We start from the raw sequence: 26,560 nt of genomic DNA, 5'->3' as shown, positions 1-26,560 counted from the left end.
ATGAATTTATTACTCCTTTTCACTCTCAGCCAGAAACAACCATTGATGAGATCTCTTCAAATTTGGAAGATAATTTGCATGTCGGTTCTGTTCCGACCACGAGAATACACAGAGATCACCCTTTGGAGAATATTCTAGGTGATGTGTCCACCGGTGTACAAACCAGAAAAAGCTTGAATGAGCACACCTGTGTTTATACAAGCATTAAGGAAACGGGTATACTGAACGAATGTTTGTACTCCTGCTTTATAAGCCAGATTGAACCAAAGAATTATCAAATGGCTTTAAAGGACAGCTCGTGGGTCGAGGCCATGCAAGAAGAGTTGGTTCAATTCGAGAAGATGGAAGTTTGGACTTTGGTTGAAAAACCAAAGAATGTGCATGCTATAGGCACAAAATGGGTGTTCAAGTGCAAGAGAGATGATAAGGGGATTATCATAAGAAATAAGGCGAGGCTGGTTGTTAAAGGTTTTAATCAGCAAGAGGGTATTGATTACAATGAGGTGTTCGCTCCTGTCGCCCGGTTGGAGGCGATTAGATTGTTTTTGGCATTTGCTTCTTTTAAAAAGATGAAGGTATTTCAGTTGGACGTGAAGAGCGCGTTCCTAAATGGGAAAGTTGATGAGGTTGTGTATGTTGAGCAACCTCCGGGTTTTCCTGACCCAGACTTTCCTGATCACGTATACAAGTTGAGCAAGGCGCTGTATGGATTACATCAGGCACCTCGTGCCTGGTATTCAACGTTATCAGACTACTTGCTGGAAAATGGTTTTGAAAGAGGTTTGATCGACAGTACGTTGTTTGTGAAAAGAGAAGGAAGCGACTTCCTACTAGTTCAAGTCTACGTGGATGACATCATATTTGCTGCATCAAGAATATCCATGTGTCAGGATTTTGAGGCTGTCATGAAGAAGAGGTTCGAGATGAGTGCTATGGGTGAACTAACTTTCTTTCTAGGATTGCAGGTTGATCAGAAGAAGGACGGGATGTTCATTCATCAGACGAAGTACGTTCATGATGTGCTCAAGAGATTCAAGATGGAGGACAGTTCTCCATATGACACTCCAATCTGCGTCAATCACAAATTGGGCGCTGAATCAGATGGTGACGCAGATGTGGACCCAACTCTGTATCGGGCGATAATAGGTTCATTAATGTATTTAACTGCTTCTAGGCCTGATATAATGTTTGCTGTTTGTCTTTGTGCACGTTTTCAGGAAAATCCGAAAGAATCTCATTTGAAAGGTGCAAAGAGGATACTACGGTATCTCAAGGGCAAGCCGAAGCTGGGGTTGTGGTACCCGAAGGGAGGAGACGTGGAACTGGTTGCGTATACTGATTCTGATTATGGAGGGTGCAATCAGAGTCGGAAGTCGACAACAGGAGGATGTCAGTTTCTCGGTGGAAGATTAGTTTCCTGGCAGTGCAAGAAACAGACGTCAGTTGCAATCTCAACATGCGAAGCTGAATATATGGCAGCATCCAACTGCTGTTCACAGGTTTTGTGGATTCAGCAACAATTGCGCGACTATGGTCTGAATTTCTTACTCACTCCTATTTTAATTGATAACACTGCAGCCATCTCAGTAATTAACAATCCCGTGAAACATAGTAAAACTAAGCATATTGACATTCGTCATCACTTCATACGGGATTGTGCTGAGAAGAAACTGATCAAGATCGAAAAAGTTGATACACTGGAAAATTTTGCTGATTTGTTTACAAAAGCATTTGATAAATCCAGATTTCAAAACCTAATTGAGCTGAACGGGATGATCAATCCCGAGTAACCATGTCTTTGTGTTTATTTAAAAAAAAAAAAAAAAATCATTATTGCTTAAAATTAGTCGGTTACCTCATTTTGATGGACATATCCTCGGATATGTTTTGGTCCTCGTCTCTACTTAGAGAATGAGGATCGCCATTAACCAGAAGACTGAAAGTGACCGGGGCAGTTATGATGTGTGTTCTTTTAGTCGCTGAAAATTAGTCGGTCATTCTTAGTGAGAAGGACACATACTTGTATGTGGTCGGTCCAGTTGATCCATTGGATCTTCAGGATTGCCGTTTACCTGAATACTTTGACGTGATCGGGGCGATTGAAATCAAAATATTTTAAAGGGAAATGAAATTACTTTTCAAGTCTAATACTTCGTAAGAAGTTCTTTGCTATGTTTAACAGAAACTTGATCCAACCTTGGAAAATGATATATATACGGATTGTGTGTGCTTAGCTGGTGAAGTTATTAGGCTTAAAAGGCTTTAGGACAATCATTGTATGTCATGGTAACTTTATATGGTGCGTAAAAGTAGATGTGATACAAACTAATTTTACTTGATTTTACGTGGAAACTCCTTAAGAGTTTTGCGTGTCTTCATATATATCTTTTCGAATGATAGGCAGAAAAGCGATTACCCAGTCATACACGAGCCCATGTGTGTTCTGATTCCCGTGAAGAAAGCGTTTCAAGACACTGCAGTGATCCAGATTCGGGACTTGCAGTAAAATTCTACTTTGAAGTCTATGTTAAAAAAAAAAAAAAAAAAAAAAAAAAATTATTGTAACATATTAGTGATCATAAATTCAAGACTTCTCTATCTTAGAGCAAGATGAAGAACGGGAAACAGAAGAAGAATACATACAAGTTAATCAGACACTATGGGTCGAAGTCAATTCGGGGTGACTTGGGGAAAGCCAAATACGCGTTGAGGATAGATAGGAGGCATCAATATTTCTGAGTTGTTGCCCACTTAAATTTTAAGGATTAATTGAACATAACTCGTATCACAGAAACGATGAAAACCATCTTAAGTATATTACCTGCTTACAACCTGTCTCTATATGTCATAATACAGCTAAACACGGATCTATGTGACAGTCACGTAGTTAGTATGATTCCTGTTAGGATCTTTTCTAAAACGTAGTGGTCCCTGACTAGACTGAAATTTGATCCCTTATTTCGTTAAATTTTTATAAGTTTTTCTATTTTTGTAGTTATATTATTTTATAGCTGGTTACTGGGTCATGATCATATTTGTTTAACTCTTTTTAGAAGATTCTAATGTTAATTGAAAATTGTTCAAACTTAAAGGGTTGATTCTGAAATTACAGGCGAAGTTGTTGAATCAGGCGAACTTGTGCCTAACTTCGCCTAGGCGAAGTTAAGCGTAACTTCGCCTGATCAACTCTGGCCCTATATAAGAAGTCAAACAGTGTAAAAAAATTCATTATTTACAACCTACGGCGAACTTATAATCAGACCGTATTTTCCGGCGAACTTGATTTCCTTTCCGATTTCGATCTTTGATTCCAGTTTCTATTATTCATTGAGGGTATGTGTTGTCGATATCCTTCATAAACATACTCGTTCTTTATAGTTTTTACCCGGTTCGAGACCTCGGGTCATCGGACCTTCAAAACCTAGTTTTTCGACATTGTAATACGTGTTCATGGACGAGCTTTTCGTCTTAAAACCATTATTATGTGTTGTTCTTCACTCCTGGATAGTCAAATCGTTGCGAAATCATCGGATCTTGGCCTTTGAATCTGAACAGTCGCCGTTTCAGATTCAGGAGAAGTTAGGGTTTAGGCGAAGTTATCCGCAACTTCGCCTGGGGCTTAATTTCGCTTGAGGCGAAGTTTTCCACAACTTCGCCTGAAGCTTAATTTCGCCTAACACTTATCTTCGCCTGAGGCGATGTTGTGATAAGGCGAAGTTATCTTCAACTTCGCCTAAACCAATTTGTTTAACAGTTATTTAGACGAAGTTACAGATGAAGCGAAGTTGTTCCCAACTTCGCCTCACCTTTAAGTTCGCCTATACAGTTTTAATCACAACTTCGCTCATGGTATAACGCGAACTTGTGAGTTGATTAACAGTTATCTAACTTGGTTTGTTTAGTGCAGATATGGCTGCTGTTGGCGGTGCTGGTGGTGATGACGGTAATGATCAAAGACAGTTCTTTCCAGCGCATAACCAGTACATCATGTTAGATCTAGACGCAAGTGGCGTGGAGGACTACAGGGAGATAATCACATTTCTCCTGCGCTCAAGGATCTTCCATGCGATCACGAATACCCTGCCTATATCACTACCTAACATTGAAGACTTTTGGCAGTCGGTAGAGTATGATTGCCGGGTTGATCCACCGGTGATGCGAGCAACCGTAAATGGTCACGTTGTGCAGTTCTCTTCAGAAGATATACGGTTGGCTTTGCAGTTTGGAGAAGAAACTAGGGATGACCCAACGGAGTTGGTCGCTCCTTTTCGTGATGGGGCATATCTCAGGATGGGTTATTCAGGTCCGTTGGGGGACACGCAGAGGAGAAAATGATTTTTGCTAGATCAGTGGCGCTTCCTAATGCACGTCTTGATCGTGTGCATGTCTGGGAGGAAGGCAGGAACTGATGGAATGGGCGCGACGATGCAGTCTGCCATGACTGCCCTGACTTACAACAGAAGATATTCATTTAGTCAGCTGATATTTTACGAGATTGATCGTCAGAGGAGGGCTGTGGCGCGCGAGCGATTTATTATGTATCCTCGGTTCTTACAAATGATTCTCAATCATGTGGCTCCGTTGCTACCTCAGAGACGCCCTATTAGATACGTTGAATGTGTGACGAAGCGTATCTTTGCTCAGTGTCGCACTTCTAGCGCACGAAGCAAGCCTGAGCTGCGTCCCAGGCATACTCCACTGTTCGGGTATCTTGTCAACCCGGAGTATGTTCCTGCTGGTGGGGACGAGTTCAGAGACCCAAGACCACATCAGGCGGCAGCACCCCAGGCTGTATCGGCTGCTCCTGTTGTATCTACTGTTGCCTCTGCTGCTGTGCCAGCTGCTGCATCTCCTGCTGTGCCTACTACTGAAGAAGTAGATCTTGATGCTGCTTTTAGCGGCCATGGATTGTTTGATATGGATGCCTCAGGTTCTCAGGTCATGGAGGTTACTAGAGCAGTTACTTCGGTAGCTGACTCCGATCTTGACGAAACATTTGCTGAAGCGAGACGACTAATGGTGTCTCGGGAGAGAACGACTGGAAAGAGGCCGAGAACTGTTGACGATGATGATGAGGAAGTTGATGAAGAAGAAGCAGTTCAACTAGTGCTCAGGCGTTCAAGAAGAGAACGGACAGGTATGGGTTCGGGAGCTGGAGAATCTTCAAGGATGGTACGTTTTGCTCCACCTGCCTTGTCTGGTATGTCTCTTATTCCTTCTACAGCACAGGTTACTGCCGTCGAGACGTCGGCTCCAGCAGTTGTGTCTCTACCACCCCAATCGCTTACTCCACCGGTGGTAGTTGCACGATTTGTTGAGTCCACAGTTACTACTACTGCAGGGTTACCAAGTGTACCACCTGCGGTCACTTCTGCTGCTGATGTCCCGCCGACTCCAACGTCTACTTCAGACTCCGAAAGGATTGCTTCGCTAGAGCGGATTGTAGCTGAACAGTCAAAGACCATACAAAGCCTAGTGGAATCCAATCGCCTGCAAGCATCCCTCCTGGTTGCGCACGGGAAAGTAATAGATGCCTTCAAAGAGTTCTTGGCATCTTAGGGGGAGAAGACTTGTAGGGGAGATGAGTTGAGGACAAAACGGAGAGAAGATCAAGACGATGATCCCAATGCACCGGAAGGTGCAGGTGGTGAGCTGCCAAGAACCTCTCAAGCTCTTGGGGCTTCCACAGCTGAGGGGGAGTCTACAAGTGCAGCTGGTGACGACGTGGTAGCGGTTAATGATGATGATGATGTCGAAGACGTAATCGACGCATTAAAAGAGCTGGATGAGGATGATGATGATTTTATGCTGGAAGAAGATGTGCTGCCGGTTGATGAGATTGAGAAGATCGGTGAGCAAATTACTGTTGAGAATGTGATAGAGGAAGGGGAAATTGTAGATGACTCCGTGGAACACGAGATTCCGGAGGTTGAGATGCCAGAGATGGGTGATAAGACTGTTGAGGAAGATACTGAATGGGAGGAACAACCGAATTGGAAGGAAGGTTGTGCTCACTGGTTCATAAAGACGAAGAAGCCGGCGATCCCTAAAATGTTCAAAAAGAGTTACAATATTAAGGGATACGCAGAAGCAAAGAAAGGTATTATCTGCTGGATATATGATGAGCAGCTGCGGCTCTTCGTGATCAAAAGATACGATGGAATTCAGTACTTCAGGAGAACGTTGAGATCTTTAAACACACTGCCTGAATGTGAGGTAAAAGACTTAGCCAGATTGGGATTGATAAACCGAAGTGAAGACAACATGGCTAGAATCATCGGGAAGATCGTGTGGAAGGAGTGTATTAAGGAGAAGAAGTTTGAGCTGATGAGACCACAAAAGGGGAAACTTGTCGAAGACAAGGATAGAGGTCTGAGAGCTGATGGAAAGCCTTGGATGATAATGAAGTATAAACCGATCCGGTGCCTTAAAGAAGTACCGATGAAGCTCATGTCCAAGGACGTGCTCAAAGATCTAAAATGGTGGTTCGTGGACTGTGAGACAGCGGAGGCGGTAATGGAAGATGTGGATGAACAAGAAGTGCTTAGGGTTTACGACCCGATGCATCTTGTTAATCTATCGCAGGCTGATCTGAAGATGCTCAACGAGAAGAAGATCTTCTACATTCCTGCTTGGAAGGATCAAGCTAGGAAATATCAAGGGGTGGTGTCGGTGTGTGTTAGAGAGGGAGCGCACGCGTAGAGATGCAAGATTACAAGACTCAAGATTTGAAGATCAAGATATGAAGCTACTGCCAAGGGGGAGTCTGTTGGTACATGTGTGTCAGTAGTTCATAGTCTAGCATTTGTAATCGAGTCTGTAATGTAATTATGTTTATGATTATGTTTATGTTTTTGTATGTGCGAAGTTGTCAACAAGTTCGCTTAGGCGAACTTGTCAAACAAGCGAAGTTGTCAACAAGTTCGCTCAGGCGAACTTGTTGAACAAGCGAAGTTATAGACAACTTCGCCTGAGGCGAAGTTGTCGTGCTTATTTAAACTGTTCACCGTAACAGTTTAGTGAGAGACTTAGGGTTAGCCGTTTCGAGTGAGTTTCAGGGTGAGATCATTTCACGTGTTTTAGAGTCTGTAATAGTGACCTCGAGTCACGGGTACGGTTATCAATATAACGTGTTCGTTCATTGCTCGTGTGTTTGATTTATACATATTCTGCACTCGTATCTACCTACGCAGGGATTCCGCACCTGCGCAGATAGCGACATCCCGTGTACGATCCGTCCAGGAACCTACACTCTTGCGCGTGGCCTTTATACAAGGCGCGCGCAGTGATCAACTCCGCCGAGCTCTCGTAAGCAGAGATGGCATGCCAACCACTTGGGCCAAACTAATGGAAGCATCGCGAGTCTTCACGAGAAATGAAAAACAAATTGCCCAAGATAGGGCAAGAGAAAGAGCGCATCAAGCTGAGACACCGCGCAGCAACGAAAGAAGGGGCAAACAGAACTCTGTATGGTCCAGGTTGCAACCAACCAGTTTTTCTTCAGCAGAAAAGCAGGCGCAACCAAGCTCACCCCAGCCCCAAAAAGACGTTCGTAATCGCGGGGAGGGTGACAAGAGGGAGGGCGGCAGAGATCCTAACAGACCTTTGCCAAGAATATGGACTCCCCTCACTAAAACGCCTTCACAGGTGTTAAGCACTGAGAATGTCCAATTCAAAAGCCCCAAGCCACTACACTACAAGGGACCATCAGACAGTGGCAAATACTGTGAGTTTCACAAGTCCACAGGACACAATACTGATGCATGCCACCACTTGAAGGATGCAATTAAAAAAGATGTGAAATCAGGCAAGCTGGCTCACCTGGTAAAAAACTCAAGACCAGAAAATGAACAATCAGGAGCCTCAGCCAGCAAAAAGTACAAAAGAATCTGTGTAGCCGAGGGAGGAAGGCAAGGGCAAATATTAAGAAAGAGAAGCGCGCAAATCCAAGGAGATTGGCGCGAGCAACAAGTCATCTTCCCAAGAATCAGGGGAGGCCCTTCCATCAGCAGTCCTCTTGTCATCACTACTCACATTGCTCATTATGAAGTGTCAAAAGTCCTGGTGGACACTGGCAGCGAATCAGACATCATGTATGAGCAATGTTTCAGGAAACTGGATCCGGCAGACCAAGCAAGGCTTGAAATTGTGAATGCACCAATCTCTGGTGTTTCAAATGAAATCATTCATCCCCTAGGTCAAATACAATTTGAACTAACCATGGGGGATGAGAAACACAAGCGAGCCGAAGTTGTTAACTTCTTGGTCTTGCCCACCACTTCATGCCACAATATGATCTTGGGTAGGGAAACGATTGCCCAATTCAACGCCATACCGTCGCCAGCGCACGGCGCATTGGGGTTCCCAACACCAACAGGTGTAACTTTTGTATACCGAGATCATTTGTGTGCAGTGACAAGTACTCCGCGGGAAGGGAGAATGAAACTTCCAATGGTAGACAACGCGCCAGAGGAATGGATTCTCAACCCGAAATTCCCGGAGCAAAAAATCACAATTGGCGCTACGATATCAGACGACACGAGGTTGAGAATGAAAAGGTTGCTCACAGCATATATGTCGGTCTTCGCGTGGCAACACTCTGATATGACTGGGGTTCCGCGAGACCTGGCGCAACATTCTCTCAACACGTTCAAATCTGTAGAGCCAATTGCTCAAAAGAAGAGAGTCATCGGGGATGAGAAGGCGAGGGCCATGAATGAGCAAGTTGAGGATCTATTGCGCGCAAACATCATCCGCCCGATACGATACCAGACATGGGTAGCCAATCCTGTGATGGTAAAGAAAAGTAACAGGTCGTGGAGGATGTGCATTGACTTCAAAGACCTCAACAAAGCATGCCCAAAAGATTGTTACCCCCTCCCAAACATCGACGCAAAGGTGGACTCCGTGGCGCCATTCAAACTCAAATGTTTCCTGGATGCCTACAAGGGCTATCACCAGATTCAAATGGCACCACAAGACGAGGACAAGACCGCATTTAGAACCAACAAGGGTGTTTTTTGCTACACAAAAATGCCCTTTGGCTTGAAGAATGCGGGCGCCACCTACCAAAGACTTATGGATGCCGTTTTCAGCGAGCAAATTGGAAGAAACCTAGAAGTCTATGTGGATGATTTGGTGATCAAAAGTAGGGAGGAAAAGCAAATGCTCAAAGACATCGAAGAAACCCTTGGGCGCCTAAAGGAAGTTAACATGAAGCTCAATCCGAGCAAATGCACTTTCGGCGTACTAGAGGGAAAATTTCTAGGTGTAATGGTCACCAAGGATGGTTTCAAGGTGAACCCTGAGAAGGTGGAGGCCATCCTTGACATGCCCTCGCCATCCACCATGAAAGAGGTCCAGAAGCTGAATGGTAGATTGGTTTCAATCAACAGGTTCCTAGCGAACCATGCAAGCAAATCTACCCCATTTGTCAACACATTGAGGAATTGCTTAAAGAAAAGCCAATTCAAATGGACTCCTGAGGCCGAGCAAGCTTTCAGGGAGATAAAAGAATGTTTGATAAATCTGCCCGCGCTCACAGCTCCACTTCCTGGTGAAACTTTGACATTATACCTATCAGCAGGAGAGCGCGCCATCGGCGCAGTATTATTGGTGGATCGCAAGGGAATCCAAACGCCAATATACTATGTGAGTCGGGTGCTGACAGATCCTGAGACGCGCTACTCCATCATGGAAAAGTTAGTTTTATCACTAACACACGCGTCGCGCAAGCTTCATAGATATTTCAATGGTCATCCCATTGAAGTTCTGACTGGTTACAACATCCAGCAAGTCTTGCGGCGCCCCGCGCTCTCGGGAAGGCTAACAAAATGGGCGCTGGAATTAGGAGAGCACACGATCGCCTATAAGCCCCGTCCAGCAATCAAGGGACAAGTCTTGGCTGATTTCATTGCCGAAGTCCCCGAAGGAAAAATTGAAGAGGCTCAGCGCGAGGCAGACCCTCCGCGAGCCAATGATGAAGAAAATGGTTGGAGATTGTTCACTGACGGAGCTTCAAACAACGAAGGGTCCGGCGCAGGCCTAAAACTGGTGGATCCAGAGAATCATGAATATACTTACGCCATCAGGTTGGACTTCAAAAGCACCAACAATGAAGCTGAGTATGAAGCCCTGCTGGTTGGCCTGCGCATCGCGCACAAATTCGGAGTTAAAAAGCTGGAGGCCCATGTTGATTCATACTTGGTAGCAGCACAGGTCAATGGCCTTTATGATGCCAAGGAGAACACCATGCCTCTGTATCTAGAGCAGGCGAAAAAGCTCTTCGAGCAATTTGACTGCTTCAGAATCATTCATATTCCGCGCAGTGAAAACAAATCTGCTGACGCGCTGAGCAAGATGGCATCAACCAGCTTCGATCACTTTGGCAAAGATGTCAGAGTAGAAGTAATGAGCAACCCGTCGGTGGGAGCGAAGTCTGTCCTTGTAACTCATACAACCCCTTCATCATGGATAACTCCAATAATGGAATTCTTGAAGGAGGGAAGAGTACCAGACGATCGCGCACAGGCGAGGAAGATAAGACACAAGTCGCAGAATTATGAACTGCTTGATGGTACACTATATCGACGCTCTTATCTTGGACCGCTCATGAAATGCCTTGATGCTGAGGAAGCAAGCTATGTGATTAGAGAGATACACGAAGGAATCTGTGGAATACATGCTGGTCCGCGCATGGTTATTACCAAGGCAATGAGCGCAGGTTACTATTGGCCAGGCATGTACTTGGACGCTTTAAAGGAGATCCAAAAATGTAAAGCATGTCAGAGCTATGCGCCAAACACCATGCGGCCAAAGAACAACTTGATTCCGGTGACCTCCGCATGGCCTTTCCACAAATGGGCAATCGATATTGTGGGTCCCCTACCGCAAGCGCAAGGGCGAGTAAAATTTTTGGTAGTGGCAGTAGACTATTTTACAAAATGGGTTGAAGCCAAGCCACTAGCAAAAATCACAGCCGAAGCGATGAAGCAGTTTATCTGGAGCCACATCATATGCCGTTTTGGCTTGCCCATGGAAATTGTGAGCGATAATGGCAAACAATTCACTGACAAGAAGATATCAAGCTGGCTCAAGGAATTGCGCATCAACCAAATTTTCACTTCAGTATACCACCCTCAGGGGAATGGGCAAGTGGAACGCGCGAACCAAAGCTTGCTGAATGGGCTGAAGAAAAGGTTAGAGGGAGAATCCCATTCTTGGGTTGACGAGCTACCTAATGTCCTGTGGGCGCACAGGACATTAAGCAAAACTAGCAATGGCGAATCCCCGTTCAGCCTAACCTATGGAACGGAGGCAATGATTCCAGCAGAAATTGGATGCCCATCCCATAGAGTGCTCATGATGAGCAAGATTGATAACGAGCGAGAAAGAAGGTTGGATCTCAACTTACTTGAAGGGCGCAGAGAGGCGGCTATCATCAGTGAAGCCAAATACAAGAAAAAACTGGAAAAATATTACAACCAGCGTGTGAAAGAATGCCACTTCAAGAAAAATGATTTTGTCCTTCGAAACAATGAAGCTAGCCGCGCGATACCCCCGGGAAAAATGTCCCCCAATTGGGAGGGACCTTATCAAGTCTCGGAAGAATTGGGAAAAGGCGCATACGCTTTAAAAGATTTGAATGGAAAGAAGATCCCGCGCGCATGGAACGCGGCACAGCTTAGAAAATGTTTCGTGTAAAAAATGTCAAGTTTGTAATCAAGGCTTTTTAAGCCATTATGAATAATGATACGCGCTATCTTCTCTTAATGTGGATTCTATTACCTTTTGCATACATGTTTCACACTTCCCTTTATTAATTTTGAGCAATATGACAACATTGTATTGACATCAAAACGAAATAAAAACGAAGTAAAACATACATGCGCGAGCTTCAAGCTCAAACGAGTTAACGAGTCTTAACTCTAAAACGTCAGGGCCTTAGCCCAATTCTATTACCTTTTGCATACATGTTTCACACTTCCCTTTATTAATTTTGAGCAATATGACAAAATTGTATTGACATCAAAACGAAATAAAACGAAGTAAAACATACATGCGCGAGCTTCAAGCTCAAACGCGTTAACGAGTCTTAACTCTAAAACGTCAGGGCCTTAGCCCAATAATGTGAGCCTTAGCTCAAATCACTCACAACATCCATCCTACATACTGCGCAGCCTGACCATAAAAATACCTAAACACAACTAAGGCAAAACAAATGCCAAAACATAGTTGTTAAGGTCTCAGGTCGAGGTCGCGCATGCAATTGTAATGGATATCTGAGCAACACATATTGATACGTAAAGGCTAAAAACTCATAATTCCATATAATAAATGCGCGATAACGTCGCGCAAAAGAGGAATAATGAAAACGCCTAGGCACGTGTCAACATAATCAAGATATGGCAAAATCACTTACAATATGACAAGGATTAAGTATAATAATTTCCTTACAACCTTGTTCTTATTTCAACGTGCAAGCATATCTTATATTCAACAAGCAAACATGCAATATAAAGAGATGAATGGGGAATGCGCAAGATGCGAAGAAGGGAAAAACAAAATTTCATTCCAAAGCATTGAAATTTACAAGTTTACAAGATGATAAGATACAAACTACAAAATACAAATAAAAAACATGAAGGGCTTCTCAAGTCTCCACGTCGACGTCAGCCTCTTCATAATCCTCATCACCGCCCTCAGCATCTGACGCAGCCCGCTCCTCGTCATCTCCAAACTGACCATAGTCAAGTTCCTCGTCTTGAATGGAGTCTTCTATCACGACAGTGTCAGGAGCGGATCCTTTGGCCATGCCAGAGCCGCTAGCAGGGGCAGCATGCCCCGCGCCATCATCGCCGCCACCAGCCCCCTCGCACTCGTCAAGTAATTTCTTTAGCGCGCCGAGATCGGGCTGGTCAGCAAGCGCGGATATCTGCAAATCATAAGGAAAAATATGAGTACAAAAAGACTTGGAAAATAAGTCAAGGTAATCTCATTAAGGTTAAAATACCTGCGCAAGGATGGGAATGGGAGTATTCATATACTTCTCCCCCATCGCGGCCATGTCCGCGCAGGCAACGTCGCTCTGATAAGGGTACTCGGATGGGTTCTTCTTCAACATGCCATATTCATAGCCATCCGTAAACCCTTCAGCTCGACCCACCAAGCGCGCGGCAGCGTTGCAGTCCATCACAAGGGCCTGAAACTCGTCTGAGTATTTCATCGCGTAAGCGCAACGAGTCATGCCCTGTGAGATTAGCCATTGGCGATCCTGCGCGAGGGAAGTAACAGACGTCTCGAGGGCAGGAATCTGAGAGTTTAATAACTCAACAGTTTCCTTAGTCTGTTTCAGCTCCTCTTTGTCGGACGCTGCTGCCGCCAATGTTTCTTCTTTTTCCGCTCGCGCAAGGTCGAGTGCTTCCTGGCTAGACGCTGCCGTCGCCAAGGCTTCGTCTTTTTCGGCCTGCGCGGCCGCCAGCTCCCTCTTCAGGCGCGCAACCTCACTCTCCAGCGATGATTTGTCAGTTATAGACTGGACAAGAGCTTGGTCACGCGCCTCCGCGTCCAGCTCCAAGTCGCGCACTCTACGCGCGTACTTGGCCGCGTCCGCCTCGGCTGCCTGAAGCTTCTCCCGCGCAGCCTGGAGCTCATGCCCGCGCTTCACAAAGGCGGTGTTGGCACTTGCCCTGTTCTCACTGAGCTCTGCTTGGAGCTTCTCAGCTCTCTCTCGAGCATCAGAAAGATGCCAAGCAGATACTTTAGCCTCTTGCTTGGCTTCCGCAAGAGCATCACGTACCTTTACGTAATCATAGCAAAGCTCTTGGGAGGCAGCAAAGAAAGCCGACCCAGCAAACAGATGGTCTTTCAGCAAGTCATCGCGAGCGCGGGCCTCCTGAAACCTCCTTTCAGCTGGAGGCACAGAATGAGCCCAGAAGTCCTCACACACACCCATGGACTGAAATGAGCTGTCCTCAGTAATGTTCCATCTCGGGCGGTAGATGTGATCGGCTTCCTGCAAACACAAAGTAATGATCTAAGTCATCAAAACACTAATATGAAAGTCCGCGCAGCGGAGCAAAAACAAACTTATACCTGCGGGGACGAAGCAGAAAAGTCAGCGGCAGGCCCACGAGAAGACGGCGACGCGAAACCTCGTGGCGCTGCAGGGCTGGCGCGGCCGCCGTCGAAGTCTTCAGCATGAACCTCCTCATCCTCCTCTGAAATAGGCCTTTTCTCCTGCGACCTAGAATCAAAATAAGTCTCGCGAGGAGGGCTGTGCGCAGGAGGAGGTGAGGGAGGTCTCGACGCCGCCAGATCGGCGCGTAAAACGGCCTCCTGCTCCTTAGTAATCCCGATGAGGGGAGATTCATCGCTTGCAGGAGCAGGAGCAGAGCCAACGGCGCTGGCACCGGCGCCAGGAGTGCCGCCAGCAGCTTGTACGCCAGCTACGACTCCTATGAAAAAATCAACAAAAAGAAATGGTTCATGACTTGATCTAAAAGAAAAAAGTCAGAAAATAAAAGCACAATACGTACCTTGGCGCAACTCCGTTCGCGAGGCAAACATTGCCATGAAGTCCATTCTACCCTTTTTCGAGGGTAAAACAGGGGACATAGAAGCGACCTCCGGCGCAGCCTCGGCATCTTGTTGCGCTTGGGGTTGATCCACCAAGGGCGCCGGCTCTACAAACATTTGAGTGAGCAAAGATTCATCAGTAATTCTATCAGAATCGCGCTCAAAGAACAGTAAAAGATAAGCAAAGGATAATCAAAGTATACCTGTCGAAGGCGCAACGCCGCTTCCCTTTTCCACCGCGCGAAGGGAGGAGGTAGTAGCACCATACCTCGTGTGGACAGGAGGTCTGCCCACTTTTTGAGGCAGGGAAGACAAGGAAAACTTGGGGGGAAATTCCTGGGTTTTCTCAAATCCCCTCGCCTGAGTAGGAGGATCCTGAGCAACAGGGGCAACATCTTTCTTCTGTTTCTTACTGGCCCCTGCGCCAGTTTTCCCCTTAGCTTTACGCTTTAGTTGGGGCGCCTCCTCCTCCTCATCCTCTTCCGCGAGCTCCAGCTCGTAGTTTTCGAGCGCATCTACAATACACGCAACAGAAGTGTTAGCAAAATTTGGTATTATAAAGGCAAATGCATAAGTACAAAGGCTTACCAGGCGCATCGCTGTCAAAGAGAAATCCCAGATCAACAGGGATGAACATGTCATCGAAGCGATCGGGGAAGCCAACCTCCCCAGCGCCCAGCGCGACGGAGCCACCCTCCATATGCTCATCATAGGCGGCGTGGACATAATCCTTGCTGACTGCACAAAACAAGTCAAATGATATCAGCAAAAAGAATTATATTCGCGCAGAAGTAATGCAATGAGATTAACTTACACAAGCCGTCAACTTGGATAACGGGCTCAGTCGCGCTGTCAGCCCACCTCCTGCTCATACCGACCCCCACCAGCGCCTCCTCACAAATTTTCTTGGCGGGGATGGTTCGGCGGTCAACTTTTTAACCCAGGCGCCAGTTGGGTTCTTGAAGACACCCACATCCGCAGGCGCAGAAGAGATCGCGCGCATGGTCATGCGGATGGGGGTCACACCAGCCCTGATGTAAAAAAACCTCTCAGACCAGTCATGAAGGCTCTTGAATGAAACAGTGGAGCACTTGACCTTCTGACTGCGAGGAATAAATGAGAACAAAGAATCTTGGATCTTGGGCTTATAAAAAAATTGAAAGCGACGAGGGGTGGGCTCCTCGCCCTGAGATTTGCACATGAACTCAAAGTGAGTCATGCGCACGAGTCCAAACGGATGGACTTGGGATATATGAATCCCATAAAACCTAAGCACCGCACCCACAAACCTTGTCATCGGGAGACGAAGGTTGCAGTGGGTGAAAAAATGGCAGTAAAGGGATATATAGCCGGTAGGCGGGTCCGCCGCCGTTTGCCCGGCCCCAGGCAACATGCAGCCAAACTCAGGGAGAAATCCCTGAGAGGCGATAAGGCTGTCAATATCGGACTGCCTAAGTTTGCAGGGGATCTCATCCCACTTCTTCACGGCCTTGGTCCTCCCTACCTCCTCCGATGAGGCCTCAGCAGCCTTCTTCCCCTTGCCGGTCTTCTTCAATGTAGACATTACTAACGATTTTCTACGGCAATGGATGGGGGAGATTGTGTTGTCTGAGCTATCAGACATACAACTGTGACAACGAACAAAGGATGCTTCTGAAGAACAGATATCTGGAAGCAGAACAAAGGTAATCGGAATACAAAGAAAGAAAAGAGCTCTGAATAATAAACAAGAAGATGAAGGATAAAAAACTCTAAGGGCTGGCTTTTATAGGCCCAGGAGAGAGAAATATTGGTGCTGATCGGACTTCACGCGCCCCCACTCGCAGGTGTAAGCCAACGCGAGCGCGACACGTGTCCCAGACACTGTGTGAGGGGACACGAAAAGAAACTCTACAACTGCTGCCAGAATTCACGCGCCACCACTCGCACGAACAAACCAACGCGAGCGCGACACGTGTCCCTGACACTATGTGAGGAAACACGAAAGGCAACTGTAGCACCTCGATCACACGAAAGGTCTGACACGTCTCCATCACTGACGCATGTCAGCAACAACCAACCATGTACAGGGACGATTCGTTTTCAACCAAAAGGATAGAATTTCGCGCAACGATGAATAATAAGAAGAAAAAGACAAACCCCTACTAAAAGAGCTAACTATTTAGTCTAACATCTATCTTACCTCGCTCGCGCGAGACAAGACACACATTAGACTGGGGGGGCTTGAAGAGGTATGTACCCGCCTCAACAACGAGCGAGGCGGGTCAACCCACAAGATATGGACAAGAGGCTTGAAATCAAGACATTATGAAGGCACAAAGCCAAAACCTACGAGCATGGCGCATATCACATATGCTCATGCATCACATGCTCAGGCATCATATGCTCAGGCACCACAGATGCTCAGGCATCACATATGCTCATGCATCACATGCTCAGGCATCATATGCTCAGGCATCACATATGCTCACGCATCACATATGCTCACGCATCACATATGCTCACGCATATCACATATGCGCGTGGCGCATCCGCGCGTGGCGCATATCACATGCTCGTGCATATCACATCTGCGCATGAAACATCTGCGCGTGAGAATAAAGAGAAGACCTCGCGCATCCTCAGGATAGGCGCGTATCACACATGCACGTAATCAACCTTGTCCTTATCCAAATCAGGATTAGGGCAACCTTGATTGTGCACGTCAGACAACCTTCCAGAAGGTATCTTTTTAAGGAATAAGAATATGCTGATGTTGACAGCTGCCAATGAAAGGTGGACAACTCATCAAAACCCATGTGCTACCACGTGATTATAACCAATGAAAAAGCACCATGTGTCCCAGAGGACACGTGGCGCAAAGCAATTGGAGGAGGCCAACAAGGCCCTAATTGGGTCTGAGCCCAATCATGGGAAACCCTAGCACTATAAATACAGCATCAACTCCACAAGGAGAGACACACAATATCATCCAATATCATCCAATTACACACAATTACAGAGTATTCAGCTATTAAGCAATACATTCCATTTCCTTACTCTCATATCATTATCTTCTCCTACAAATACTTATTCTCACACCGGAGGGTTACCCCAAAGAGGACCCCTCTGTCCCTTTCTGAGGGGTAAGTTTACGGTGCTGTTCATTTTGTAGGTGGAAGAGTCCAGATCCAAGAGAACCATCGGTGAAATAGCGTAATCACACCCGAGGAAAGTAGATCGTCTACCAGTGAGTCGATCCACGTCTCTTCAGTTCTGAAAACATCGGAGACGGTCAGTTGTTGGGGCCCGAAGACATCGTGCATGACCGCAAGTCAGGCGTTATTTACACCAGCTGTCTTGATGGGTGGATTAAACGAGTCAACGGCTTGGTGGTGTAGGACTGGGTTAACACTGGTGGTCGCCCTCTTGGCCTCGCTCTTGGTTACTCCGGCGAGCTTTACGTCGCGGATGCTTACAAGGTTAGTCGGCAGCATATACACTGTTATTTTTTTAATTTCTTTTAATTTAATATAATATAATATAATATAATATAGATGGTCAAAAGAGATTGATTAACATATCTTTTTTGTTTTAATTGTCACGTATCCATTCCACACCTTTTATTTATATTTTAGAAATAACCGGCCTAGCTAGTACATCAAACCATTTGATAATAAAATATATTTGATTTTTGTTTATGATATAATTTCAATTACTTGTAATTAATAAATATGAAGAATGAGTTTATACATAAAATTCTAGATTTATTTTCATGGTTAATTAAGCATTTTACAATAAACCAGACATATATTTATTTAATAACATAGTATATAACTAATTCTGTCCATATTTATTGTTGTCAATGGAAAATAAACCTGCACGTTGTTATTGAAAGTTTGTGTAGGGACAAACACATGAGAGAAGTTAAGTAAATTAATCGATTTTTATGTGCTACATACATGGGTCATGTTTACAGGGTGGTAGGTCCTTATTATTTCACATATTAATGCTTTAAAATTTCAACTTTACAGCAAAAGAAAAATGCAAACATGTATAACCAACTTACTTTATAGCATAAAACACATTTTAAAAATAAAACAAAAAAACAAATAGGCCTGTGAACCCATTAGCTTGACATAAACACGATTCATTTAGCTAAACGTGTTTGGCTGTCTTAACCCGAAACTGACCCAACCCCTTTTATACTAAAGTCCTAAACCGTGAATTTCATATTAAGTATATGTTTTAATGCATGTGGTGTAAAAATTTGCACCCCTACTGTATTGAATGCATGTTGGTTTAATTATTAAGCCGTGTTTAAGCACAGATTGTAGAAAATGTCAAAAATTAGGATGTTAAATGTCCATGAAGCTTTATAGAAGGGATGTTCCAAATTCAAACATGGGCAAAAAAAAAAAATAAACTCATTGATGTAAAGTATAATATGAGTAAAATTTACCGTTAAAAAAATGTCCACGAATAAGAAAAATGTGCAAGAATATTATCCTTGACAACATTCATGATTCATTAAACACGTACTGAAATATCAATACCTTTAAATAAAGTCGGCTTTGAATTGATAACAAAAATAAATTGTTGTACTATGATAGTAATGAGCAGTATACAAGTAAAATGAAATTATATTTTATGATATAACCAAATTTAAGACATGTTTTAAGTTTAACATTTAATCTATAACATATTAAAAATATGCTATAAAATAAAATATAAATCAAAGAAAAGGACTAGTCGAAAAAGGGACAAAGCGACTTGCTTACAAGTCAAAATAACTCATACTACATTAAAAATAAAACTGTTAGGTTGAAGAAGGTACTTCATACAACTTTTAACTAATTTAACATGTTTCTTGGTTTAATTTATCTATTGCAATATAAAAACATAAGTACAACGTTTTATCGTGTTAAACAGGTTAGAGATGATGCATTTAACACAAGTATCAAAAATGAATACAACTCTGTTTAACTACTTTATATCTTATGTCTATAATATAATTTTAAGCTTTATCTACCAATAAGAAGAAATGATATAGCCTAGCATACTGATTTCAAATATTTAAAAAAATAAATTAAAATAATCATGTTATGTACTTTATTTATTAACAGGTTTGATCGGGTGTTAAATAGGTGCTATATAACGAAAATTGATCTATTTAACTTAATAATTACTTTAACAACTTATAAAGTTTATGCTTGATATTTTCCTACTATTTTATTAAAAGTAAACGCATAAATTGAAAAAGACGATCAAAGAAAATAAATTACATTAATGAAAGCACATGAGATGCTATTAATCCAAGCGAATAATGAAAATATATCTATACGAATTAACTGAATAGTTTTTTTTAAATTCGCATATGGTTTTTTTCCTAGGTACTTATTTTGTATGGGCTTTTAGTTTAATTTTTTAATTTAGTGGACGTTGTTATTGGCAAGAACTTATTGAATTCATTGTTAATTTGGGCTCATAATAAATTAAAAGTTGCTCCTGCTACTTAACTGGGAGCCTTAAGCTTTGTACAAGAACGTGCTATAGAAGAAACCCATTACTTTCGGGATGGAATTGCCACAACATGGGCGCTCTTCTTAGCTAAGATATATGAAAAATGTAGCTGTCTATGAGTAGTAAATGATAGAATAATTGAGGGAATTTTCTAAAGGACCTTGTGAAAAAAGGATGGCAAAAAAAAGACATAAATTGGCTAGTTATCATTATAAGAAATCCAACTTTTTAGTCATTAAGGAGCACAAAAAAAAGCATCGGAAAAATAGCAAGATATGATTTATCTGAATAAAAAGCCTCAATTTCAACATATAAAAATGGAGGATATTTCTTTATTTCGAAATAATTGATTATAAGATATTAATTATTTGTTGTATACATACTTGGTCCTTGATTTCTTACAAGCCCTTTGTATCATATATTATGTAACTTTTATTCCTGTTGATTTTTTTTGTTCATAGGGAATTCTTAAAATAACCAAAGAGGTTGAGATTGAAGTATTGACAGATGAGGCAGAAGGCGTAAAATTTAGAACAACAGACGGTGTAGCAGTTGCAAAAAGCGGTGTATTGTACTTCACGGACGCCTCTTGGAAATATGACTTGCACAATTTCATATTAGACATATTAGAAGGTCGTCCTTATGGTAGATTCATGAGTTATGATCCCTCAACGAAGGAGACCAAACTTATTGCTCGAGATCTTTACTATGCTAATGGTGTTGAAATGTCCCCAAATCAAGACTTTGTTATCTTCTGTGAAACTGTGATATAAGTTTACTAACTTATTTCAGATGTGGTAATTTCAATCCAATGGACCATGTGTTGTAGAGGAGCTTTAATAACAAAAAACACCGTCACGTAGACGAATGAGCATTCACCAAGTAAACAACCAAATGTGTGTAATAGTTTAATCAAGTTATTTGATCTATTTTTTTATTAAAATATATGTATATGAATAGGGGGTATGATTGGTTGAGAAAAGTTATAGCCTCCACCCATTAGCATCTTCTCCCCTTCTAACGCCTACCGTTGAAGTAGCGCTCAACCCCAACCCCGCCTACCACACACACATTCTCCTCTTTGTAATGGTATGCAGCGCTTGATTTGGTGGCATCGCATTAGGCTAACGCCCACTACATATGGTGTTACATGATTGCGGGTTTTGTTTAGATTTTATTTTAAATGGTCAAATTTTAAAAGATCTCTAACAAAGAAAGAACATCAAATGAGCTGAAAATCGCTTAAGGTGTCTTTTAAATGTTTTCAATATATATTATAAATTGGTTTGTTTAAACAACTCAGATATTATATATTTTGATAATGTACTATTTTTGAAAGGTTGACACAAAATGTTGATGGGACCGATCCGTTTTGACATGCATTACTTGAAAAATAACTCATTCTGACAATACCCGTCTATTTTTTTCTTTACTCATTTCTTCTTCTTCTTCTTCTTCTTCTTATTATTATTATTATTATTATTATTATTATTATTATGTCTCGTGGGATTTAGGATATGATGTTTAATTTGGTCATTGAAATTGTAGGTTGAGATGCAAGAGGTACTACATACAAGGGGAAAAAGCCGGTTCCATAGATGTATTTATTGATGGATTGCCTGGCATGCCCGATAATATTCGTTACGATGGTGAGGGCCACTATTGGATTGCTATTCCCACGGTCAGTTGGCTATTTATAATTATATATGCTTTGTGTAGACTAGAATAAGTTTTAGTTGTCTTGTATTAGCTAGGTGAAGAAACACTAAGTGACCTCGGCAGATTACGGATAATCTTAGGGTCAAGTAGATGTTTCCCACGAGGGTTAGGTCCGGCAAAGATGGTTATTCTTCTGATGACCTGCAAAACAGACACCGTGAGCTCGTCACTGAGAAGGGGGGGTACCTCCTTGTGACCACCCTCCGGCGTGAGAATCAGACTAGATTGCTCTGAATATAAGTGTATTAGCTAGGATTGTTAATTCTTAGATACTAATTTAACCGGAGATGCTAATACAACACGTAACTTCACTTAGGTAAAGGTTAAAACTGTACATCTAGGTAAACACCATTTATCCATTTCCAGACTATATAAACGTACGAATGAACATAACCCTTAAAAATTATGACTTGTTTATATGCATGTTTTAGTTATTTAATTTTTGGTAGGAGCTTACATTCGAGTGGGATTGTGCACGTAAATATCCATACATCCGGAAGTTCCTTGCATTTTTGGATAAGTATTTTCGAAGACCTTCTATGGAGAGAAATGCAGGGGCGATTGTTGTGGATTTGGATGGCAAGCCCATCGAAAGATACTATGACCCAGAATTAAAATTTGTTACGACTGGGACAAAGATCGGGGAACATCTGTATCTTGGAAGTCTGATAAAGTCCTCCATTATCCGCCTAAACCTTACCCGGTATCCTGCTACCGCAAAATGATAATTTTTAACTTTATTGTATTATAAGGTGCTTGTTTGTTATATATGATTGTTGATTGTGACATGGGGTGTAGTATATGTTGAAGTGATGACGTAGGATGCATGGTAAAGTAGAAAAATTTGTTTTCACAAGTCTAGGTATCATTTAATGTTATTTGATATATATATACTTAATTGGTGTTTATTAGTTACTACTATCCTACTCATTAAAGATTGCACGACCGTCAATATCCTCTAACCAACGAAATAAATAAGATAAATCACAATTGTCTTATTTACCATTGCACCACTCTTGAATAAGGTTTGTCACAAGCCAAACCAAACCGAGCTAGCCCAACTCAAAATTGGCTCGTTTACAAATAAAGCCTGGCTAGCTAACTTGTTTGCATCATAAATCGGTTTTGAGGAAACCAGTTGTAAGGTTTTTTCGTGTGAGCTTCCAGCAATTTGAACATCCCAAAACAAAATAAGCACTGAATTCCAAGCGCTCAATTAAGACGAGCAATAGTTAATAGTATCACTACAAGAAAGTAGATATATGGGGGCAAAACCTTTTAGGCCTTTAGGGACGGCATGTCCTTTCTGTAGCTCTAAAACCCCTGTAGAGACAACTTTTTGCTTACACAGGTTTGGTCACTACAGGCTTGTACCGATAGGTCCTTAGGTCGTCTCAATAGGTGCTGTCTCCATAGATATACTTTTAGGAAAGACATGTGGTGTCAACAGACTTAAATAGAAAATACTTGCTTTTACTCTGTAGAGAGAACAAGTCGTCTCAATAGAATTAAAATAAAAAAATTAAATTCAATTTATAGGAACGACATGTCATCTCAATAGACTAACAACAAAAAAAGATATTCGAAATTTGTAGAAACGATATGCTGTCCCTACAAAATAAAACATCTTAGACATCTGGTAAACCAATAGGGACGATATGTCGCCTCTATAGGTATTATATATATATATATATATATATATATATATATATATATATATATATATATATATATAATTTGCATTTTTAACCTGAATTCAAACAATATAAAAAAAATTAAAACGACACATAATATTCAACGAAAATACAAGATCTTTAAAGTTCAAAATACAAGATAGTTAAAGTTCAAAACACAAGATATTCAAACTTCTAAATAAAGGCAAAGCATTCGGTTCCTAGTTATCATCTTCATCAAGTTGAGGCAATTTTCTTCTCAGTGCATTTATTTCCTGTTGGAATTGCTGGGTCATTTGTTGCATTAGAAACTGATGTTGTTGGTTTTGTTGTTGCATTATTTCCAGTAATGCTCAGTTTGAGAATGGTGACACTTGTTGCTGCTGGGCTGCTTGTTGCTGCTGCATTTCTTGCATTTGTTGTTGCATTTTTTGCATTTCTTCTTGCATTTCTTGCAATTGTTGTTGTTGTTGTGGCGGGGGTATGACCTTGATATTTCGGGGGTTACATTTCTCACAACACGTCCAACGCCGCGTATGTAACCACGCCTAGGACCTAAAGCACGCTGGAGTACCCCAATTGAACTGTTGCTGGATCAGCCGAATCTTTCAACGTTTTTGCTAACTCGTCTTGAATTTTACCCTACATTAAACGATACATTATATTTTTTTTACTAAAACTTGACAGCAAAATTGCTTTAAAAGGAGCAGAACCAACCTGTTCAAATAGGGTTGTTCACGGTCCGGTTTGGCCGGTTTTTGAGTCAAACCACAAGCCAAACCGTTACTAATGGTTTTTTATTGTTGGAAACCGAAACTTAACCGTTGAAATTCAAAACCGAACCAAACCGAATTGTTACTAATGGTTTGGTTCCGGTTCGGTTTCAAGGTTTTAGCTCATTGCACTTATGCATAAGCGCTCAAATAACATAAAACAATCAAACAACTTAAAACAAAAAAAAAATCCTAATGCAATACCAAAAACTACAAATTCACTAGTATATAATAAGCCCTCAAATTGTAACAAATTAAGCAAAAGGAAAAAACCCTAACACAATACACAAAACTATAAATTTACTAATATATAAGCACCCCAGTAGCTGACAACAAGGAAAATTGCAACAAATCACCAAAAAAGCCCTAACTCATTACACAAAACTACATATTCACTGATATTTAAGCCCTCAAATAACATAAAACAACCAAATCGCAACATTAAGTCAAAAAAAAAACGTAATAGGATTTCTTTATAGGATCAAACCAAACCGTGAACACCCCTATATTCAATTAATAATAGACAATAACATTTCATTTATCTCAACAAATGCAACTATACTAAGAATAATATCTATAACGAAAACCGGTCATATAAGACCAAACCGAACAGCTAGATTATGACAATTTTTATATTGTATATATAAATAAATATATGTATATATATAATAATAAGATACTAAATCATACATCAAATAGTTGTTTACAAAAATTTAAGCTCTATTGAATGTCTACTGAAGCTATAATGAAGACTTTTACAACTACTTAATAAAAGACTTTTAATACCTCATTTAAGCTCTATTGAATACCCACACATAAATAATAAGATACTAAATCATACAAAAAAAAGTTTTTACTTACCCAATCTCCTTCACAATCCTTGTTTGCCCATCCTTCCCCTTCCTTGAAATGCGTCTTCTTGAAAATACCAATACGACTAGAACTTCTAGTTTTTTGCTCCTTCCTAAACACCAAAAATACTAATTTTTAAGCTTCAATATGAAAATTAATAGATCCTTGTGTAATATTGACAATTTTCTTACGTCCATGTGTTGAATTTGGGCAAAAGATTGACTGCCTTGAAAACTCGGGTATTTTTGTTTTTTTCGGTTATTTTTATTTGCTTCACATCTCAACCTATAGCCGGGATCCATGAACAAATCATCAATAAGCTCAATCCACTTGACTACATCATAATTCTTTGGGGGACACTTCTTTGCTGTTTCAACGTCGACATAACCTCCATTTTTTTCAAAATGTTTCTTAAATTTAGACTTTCGAGATGCATAGCGTCTTTGACAATCAGCAGTAATTCCAAGCTGAATACTTGACCATCGGATGGGATCGGCATTTTTAAACTTGTTGAGATCAAAGTAATCCTGTAAAAAGAAATAATTGGAGATGTAAAAGTTACAAAATTGAAATACAAATATATAATTAATTACACATGGAGGCCTTACGAAAAGTTGCGGATAAACAACATTTTTATCCTCATCTGGAACATCCTTCCAACTTTCATAATGCAAAGGAACTAGCGCTAGAATAGTGTTGGAGATCAATCTTACAAAATCCGAGGCATTCGCTGCAACGAATTTATATTGACGTGCCCATTCAACAACTTCAAGGGGTAGTGGCTCACCCTCATTTTGTTGACATTTATTATGTAACTTTATATTTCTCCCTGGTCCACGCTTTCTTTTGGCTTGGGCTACATATTTATACATGAAATTGAAAAGTTAGCAAATTAAAAAGATATTCAATATAAAAGGACATATAATTAAATGGAACAGGTTACAAGACTCGCAAATGCTAGGGGTTGTATTTGGATTCCTATTGGGATCCTGACTCCCACCATCCCCCTCGTGTCCATGTGCAACATCTGCCATCCTTACAAAAAAAAAACAAAACATGTAATAAAGATATAACAATAAGCGTTCTTAATAAATATTCACAATTTAACATGAATAAATTATATACATGCATTCAATCAGAATCATCACTAGAATAACATGCATTCTAATATTTTTGCATTAGTCAACCGTCTAGGAGGATTTCTTATCTCTGTTTTTCCATCAAACGACAGATCTTACCTCCATTTATGTTTCTTGCTCAAGAATCGTCTGTGACCAACAAAAGCAATCTTACTTTTTACAGAGCACGAGGGTGTGTCTTCGTTACAAGTAGAGCATGCTTTATACCCTTGACCACTCCATCCAGACAAGCTGCTACGAGCAGGGTAATCGTTGATAGTCCACAATAGTGTAGCACGCATCTTGAATACAGTGTTGGTTAATGAATCTCTCATTTGAACTCCTT

General features: G+C 41.7%; 1 pseudogene; it reads left to right on the top strand.

Moving 5' to 3' along the window:
* LOC143626348 (protein STRICTOSIDINE SYNTHASE-LIKE 5-like) overlaps positions 1-23,958 on the top strand; it is a 36,479-nt pseudogene extending 12,521 nt beyond the window's left edge.
* The last annotated feature ends 2,602 nt before the right edge of the window (positions 23,959-26,560 follow it).

Source organism: Bidens hawaiensis, unplaced genomic scaffold (assembly GCF_021521415.1).
Source record: "Bidens hawaiensis isolate Kalapana, Puna unplaced genomic scaffold, B.hawaiensis_p1.1 tig00004357_1, whole genome shotgun sequence".
Classification (NCBI taxonomy): Eukaryota; Viridiplantae; Streptophyta; class Magnoliopsida; order Asterales; family Asteraceae; genus Bidens; species Bidens hawaiensis.
Note: the sequence above shows the minus strand (reverse complement) of the source record. Positions and strands in the feature narration are given on the sequence as shown.